This window comes from Lathyrus oleraceus, chromosome 1 (genome assembly GCF_024323335.1).
Source record: "Lathyrus oleraceus cultivar Zhongwan6 chromosome 1, CAAS_Psat_ZW6_1.0, whole genome shotgun sequence".
Taxonomy (NCBI): domain Eukaryota; kingdom Viridiplantae; phylum Streptophyta; class Magnoliopsida; order Fabales; family Fabaceae; genus Lathyrus; species Lathyrus oleraceus.
Window position 1 is genome coordinate 434156910 of NC_066579.1, and position 7107 is coordinate 434164016.

Below are 7107 nucleotides of genomic sequence, written 5' to 3' on the forward strand. Positions count from 1 at the left end.
ATTGGACCGTTGACTGTATCTAGCCAAGGGTTTAATGCTTGTCTCCATGCATAAAATCAACCCTAACAAATCAAATCATCTTTTTCCTTAGCGCACACTCCAAAACCTTTCAATAAGGACGTGTTACTTCCGTTCTACCGTGAATGAAGCTTAAGCCTCCATGTGCGAGCAAGTAATGCTTAACTGCTAGAGTGCGAACCAAGCGTATCCACTTTACCGCAAACAAGCAAATACTTTATGCTCCCATGACAGAGTATACAAGCAAGTGAACAGTAGCACGTGAACATCAATACTGTTCAGTAAAAACAACCAAACAAATACGCCATTTTTGAGCCGAACTACGAAGCTCTGATTTCCCTATTGCACGTATGGGGATACGTAGGCACAAGGGCCCAAATCCTTGGCGAGCATACTAACTTAAAACTTATTTTCTCTCCCATCTCATCTCTCATCTCATTCCCGATAGCAAGCAACTTACAGATAAATAAACATCCATACACATTTGATACGAGCAAGTGGTTCCCATGGAGTACCATGGATGTGAGGGGTGCTAATACCTCCCCCTTGCATAACCGACTTCCGAATCCGCTCTTGGTTGCGAGACCGTCTCTCTCATTTGGGGTTTTATCGCTATTTTCCCTTTCCTTTGGAATAAATAAAATCCGGTGGCAACTCTGTATTTTTCGCGGCGCTTCAGCTGGCGACTCTGCTGGGGAGAATATGGAGTTCCGATAAGCGAGTCAAGCCTAGCTTGCACGTATCCTTTTTCCTTGGATGATTATCATTGTTATTACTTGCTTTATTTATCTGTTCCTGTTATATATTCCTGTTATATATTCCTGTTATACATATCTTATTGTGATATTATGGGATAGGTAGTATAGAGCGAGAAGCCCAATACACAGGCTTAGAGAGTTCACCTAAGATAGGAGGGCTATTCGTATTGACCCATCAAACGTAGTTGTCTTGAGGGGGAGATACGAAGACCTCGCTTGGAGTAGATTCTTTTTGGAGTTTGGTTGGCACGTTAGTCACATTCGCGTTGACGGCCATTCTTTTGAAGAGGGTCCATGACTTCGAGGACCTTTAGACAATCCTTGGATTTTGAGGTTGAAGGAAACTTCACTTAGAGGAGGTCATCCCGAAAGTGTTGTTGGCCCACAAGTATTTTGTGTCGACGACGACACTTTCGCCTCATGATCCGTGAATCTAAGCATCTTCAGAAGTCTTAGTACTAACCTCGTGAGGGTATATGGGTTTCTTGCAGGAAAACATAACCTCCAACACACCTTGAATCTACAGTGATCATGTCCTCTTGTAGCATATTCATTCATAACATATTGAATTCGCATATGTTTGGGCCTTATTCTCGGAGAATCCTAAAGGTTCATGATTGTGCATGTGAACATTACAAGATGGGATTATAAAGAAAGAACACCCTTTCACTCAAGTTCAAGTTTCCAAGAGTGGATACCCTGGTAGCTCTCAGCAGCAAGATTAATCCTTGTAAGAAGAACAACTTCATCTGTAGAGATGGAGGGATCCTAGATCTTCTTACCATCCTTATAGACATCTCGGCTTTGGTGCCTCATCCCAGTATTATGATCCACCACTTAGATGTTTTTTACATTCGAAGACTTTCAGTTGGCTCCAACCAGTAAGGAGTACAATCGAAGCTTCATGCATTGTATAGAGATCATGCTAAGTTGAAAAGAAAGAGGGTAGAAGATATCGAGCTCTTATCAGGAAGTAGAAAAGGCGAAGATTGAGGAAGACCTCAAAGAGAAATACCAAGATGGTTTAGCTCAAGCAGATATGGGGCTAAGTTCTCTCCAAAAACCATTATAGCAGTCGGAAAAGGAACAAGGTGACAACCATTGTTGGTTCGAGTTGGTTGCCAAAGAGAAGAAGGCATTGAGAAGATGAATCCGACCTGGAGATTCAGAACCTCGAGCTTTCCCTCCGCGAGGCCAATGCCAAGGTAGAGGTGGAATGTCATCTTAAAGAGGAAAAATGGTTTAGCTCAAGCATATGTGGGGCTAAGTTCTCTCTGAAAACAGTTAAATCAGATAGAAAAGGAGCGAGGTGAGGTGACAACCACCGTTGGTTCGAGTTGGTTGCCAAAGAGAAGAAGGCATCGAGAGATGAATCCGACCTGGAGATTCAGAATCTCGAGCTTTCCCTCCGCGAGGCTAATGCCAAGGTAGAGGTGGAACATCATCTTAAAAAGGAAAGAATCAGGGTTTCCTACATCACCCCCCAAGTGTGGAGAGAGAAATATCACAAAGCTGAACTTGCCACCTTGAGTACCGAACATTGAAGAGATGGTTTTTTCTGCCTTGAAGAATGAGCGTTCAAGCTGGCTCAATGAGAAAGCTCAGATTAATAGTCTTCTTGATACTTATGTTGGATCTATCAACTCATTACAACCCGCTGCCGCTATGAACTAAGCCAAGTATGTTTGATGAGGTCTATAACAAGTTAATCAAGGAAGTCCCTTGGAAGCTAGAGGATGCTCTAGAAGACGCTGATGAGAAAAACACTCCCCACTTCATACTCCGATTCATCTACCTTTGTGATCGAATGATGAAAAGGTTCAAAGTTGAATTGAAAGAGAAGAAGGAGCGGAAAGCAAAGCGCGCCATTTGACCACGGCTTTATCGTCACCTTTTCATGTTTTGAATTACTTTACAATACCCCTTTGTAATTGTAATATCAAGTTCGTGATTAAAACACTTGATTTGTGTGAAGTCGGTGTTCCAACTTTATTTGCCATTTTATAGTATTTTCCTGTCGCATTATGAATCATATAAGGTTTCTCCGAGAATAAAAACAAATACATACATCATGCATCACACATCAATCATACATTCATTCACATGTCTTTAAAAAAGGGACTCATAACACCTCTCATTTCTCTACAGCTAACTGATTACCCGACATCCGTACAAGCCAGAAGTATGTCTCTATTCACCATGGACGAGTTGCTGGAAAGTCAGGGAGTGTTGAGCTTGGAACTCAACGAACTGAAGAGTCAGTTTGGCCATACTTCGGATCTCATGAATGTATTGTTGAGCTATCATAGGCCAGTTGTTGTACCAGAAGTGATCGCTCCTGCGAATGTGCCTGACTTTATTCCATATCAGGGGTTACCTCATGGACGCCATCCCCATCCTGGATCTTCAATGGCTCCACATCAGCAATCATCTCTCATTCCTCGACCCAGGCAGAGCAACCCAGTGTATAATCAATATCCCAATCAGCAATGGAACTATGCTCGACAAGGTCAGAGAGAGGCGAAAAAGGTAGCAAGGCATATGGATCACGTTCCTATGTCATACAATAGAATTCTCCCCCTCTTGCTTATGCACTCATTGGTAAAGCTAAGGGAGGCTAAGGCCCCTCCGACGCCTCTTCCTCTAGACTATGATGCGAATGCCAAGTGTGTATTCCATTCTGTGGCACCTGGGCACTCAACCGAAGAATGTCAGAGTCTCAAGTACAAGGTACAAGATCTGATTAATTCGAGGGTTATTATGTTCACACCACAAGGCTTGAATGTAGTACACACCCCAAGACTTCACAAATAAGTGCATCTGCGGTGCCGAACCCTCATCCAAACCAACAGCAAAACTACTATCAGCTGGGGCACCAAAAACCGAGGAACCCTGAGAGAAGGATAGATCTGATCCATATGTCATAGAGTCAACTGCTGGCTCACTTGCTTCAAGCCTCCTTGGTTAAGTATAGAAAGTTGGGACCTCCCACAACACCTCTCCCTTAAGGCTATGATGTCAATGCCAGGTGTGAATTCCACTCTGGGGCACCTGGGCATACTGTCGAGAACTGCAAAGCTCTAAAACACAAAGTACAAGATTTGATCGACTCGAAAGCTATATCGTTCACGCCAACTATAATAAACGACCCCGCACAGGCGAGTACATCTGCAACGCCACAGTCAAAGCAGTGGTAGATTCGAAGAGGTTCCATCTACATGACTACTTCATCAACGTCTGGAAATACCAAAACCCCAAGTTGTGGGAAGAATAAGGTTGATCACTCCAGCAATCATTAGTTTGTTCAATCATTTCTCATGTGTAATTTTTCTTGTTTGTCATTTGTAGATATTCACTTGTAATAAACTCGTTTGTTTCTGAATAATAATGACATTGAAATAATTATGCATTGTTTTGAATGAACCCATTCGTTTCCACTCATATTTTCCATCGATATCAAACTTTTGTTAAGCGAAATCAAAAGGAGAATGATGAAATTGAAAACACGATATCACTGCATGTACGCTTTTGGATAGAACCTCGCTGATGATGTAAGGCATTGTTTTGAATCCTAAACACCAGAGATATAAGGAGGATAATCCCTAGTCAACCCCTTTGAGCCAAGGAGTAGGAGTTCCTTTCTGAATATAAAACCCTCAATCTTAACCCGGGGCAGGGTAGGTGTCAGTTAGTTTGACCAGACGTTCAAACTTCAAATGAGGAGTGTCCTGCATGAGGATCAACCATATCTTATCCCTCATAGGAGGTCTGAAACAATAAGTCTGCATTGGTTGTCCCTCACACACAGAGGCACGAGGCAGTCACGACCCTTTAAATAAATGAAGCAGATGTCGCACGATGTGTTCTATCAAAGAGGTCAAAATCGAAAGACAAAAAGCCCGCTAAGTCGTGTAAGACCCCAATTTTGGGCCCTAAGATCCCTCATGGCCCATATCATTCATATCATGACCTCAAGGATCAATGCATGCCTTTGCTTTCCTCTTAGTGGATAGATTGCCTTGTGGGTTTGTTTCTTGATCACCAAGCATACTTTGCATTTGTATATCTTTGCTTTCATATGTTTATCATTCAAAAAGTACAAAAATATTGTCAGTCTAACCTTGTTGCTTGCAGTGGAAGCAATCATCAGCAATTAGGTCAAAATCAGTCAGTGGTCAGTCAAAGCAATGGATGATGGCCATTCTTGTGGAATTTGGGCATCATGATCAATAATCAAAGGTTCATACATCTTGGGACATCATTTGAAGTCAAGTCCTCAAGGAATTAGGGTTTGGAATTCATCAGAAGAGGTTCAATCAGTCCAAAACCCTAGAAAAGTCAAACTTGGTCAACAGTGGATTTAATCAGAGATTTGATGGATAGAATTGATTTGAAGGAGTTCATTCATGCTTGTATAAGCCTCATCTATCATGCTCAACCTCATCATGGAAGAAAATCAAGCCAATCAGAAATTTTTCCAGAAATAGAAAGTGGACCTGTAATTTCAACTGCCAAAAATGGAAACTTCTTGATCTTAAACTTACATCATGATACAAGCTTCAAATGAATTTTTGCCCAACATGAAAGTTGAAGATCTTGTTCTCCCATTTTCAAAAAGTCCAAGAACATCAAAATCCCATGTGTGGTTGTCAAGATATGATCAAATCATTTTCATCAATTTTTGAACTTCAACAAGCCATAACTCTCAAACCATAAGGCCAAATTTGGTGGGGTTTTTTCCTACAAACCACATTTTTCATCCTCTTTCCAAAAATATAAATTTCATGACCTAAAACCTTGCCATTCAAAATGGCATTTTTGGACCTTTCTCATTTAAATTCAAAGTTTGACCAAACTTTGACTTTTTGAGTTTTTGATTTTTTCTTGATTTGGTCAATTGGGAAATGCTTTAAACCATGTTTGTGACTTGCCTCAAGCTTAAAACCATCATCATACCACTTTTTTTACCATCATTTTAACCTAAAATTCAAAGTTGGCAAAAGGTGCAAAAAGGAAGTACAAAAGCAAAATACATACAGCATGCTGCAGCAAACCACAAACAGCAAAAATACAGTCTGTCTGCAGCCTGTTGCAGGCCCAATTCGCAGCAGCATTGCACCCTCCAATTCCACATTCTTCCACTTAGCAAAAATGCAATTGGCCTTCATTAAGCTAAACCAATTTACAACATGATTAGGCAAGGATAAACAGAGAATATAAAGCTCATTCTGAGCATTTTCCAACCCTAGTTTTTAGAGCCTACACACAGAAATTCCCGACTTCATTCCTTCTTGCATTTTGGCATTTTCGAGATTCCTGCACAAACCACCAAAAAACTCCTGAACAACCTTCATTGTTCCATGACTTAGACAGTATTGGGAAGCTCATTCAAGCATTACTCATCACCATCGCAGCCATCTTCTCACTCTGTTTTCCTCATGTACATGAAATGGCAACTTGAGATTTGAAAGGTTCCAAGTTTTCTCGAGCTAGAAAAGCATCATTATCCAGCACTACAAAGCTCAAGGACCATCTGTTTCAACACGATACCATCAATACCTCACTGCATCTTGAGTTGCTTCAAAACTAAGTAAGTTTTCGAATCCCTTCTTTTGCCATGCCATGATGTACTTCTGAAAGATCTTTTTGAGCTGTTTCTAATGAACTAAAGCATGCTTGATTTGGTTGTGGTTTGGCCAAGAAATCTTGAGTTTCATTTTTGTGTACAAATGCACTATCCATCGATTTGCTCATATGGTTGTGATTTCTTGAAAACCATTGCTATATGATGTTTGTACTTAGTTTGATGAAGCTATTGATAGGTGTATGGTTGATTTCTAGGCATGTTGATTCTTGTTGATTCTGCATATTATTGATGAGGGCATGCTGTTGTTTTGGAACCCTCATACTGTTTCCAGCATTCCACTTGTTGTGTTTGGTTTTGTTGTTATTTGGATGTTGCTTAATGATAAATATTCATTACCATGCTTGATTGTTGTTGATTCTGGTTATGATTGATTGTTCATGATTAATGGTTAAACATGAACTTGGTGAATACTGTTGCATTTAAACATTACCCTGCACCAGAAAAATCCCATATTTGTTGCTGTTTAGTTGCTCTCAAGTGTTGCATGAGGATAGAATGTCATGGCCATGTTTGACTTTGATGTTGGTTTATGTCTGTTGTTCATGATGATTGCTTAAAGGACCATGCTGTACTGTTGTGTGTTTATTGTTTAAATTTGTTTGGACGTTGATGAACACCTGATGCTGCTAAGACCATACTGCTTGCGTGATTTTGTTTTGATGGTTGTTTGATGATTGCACGAAT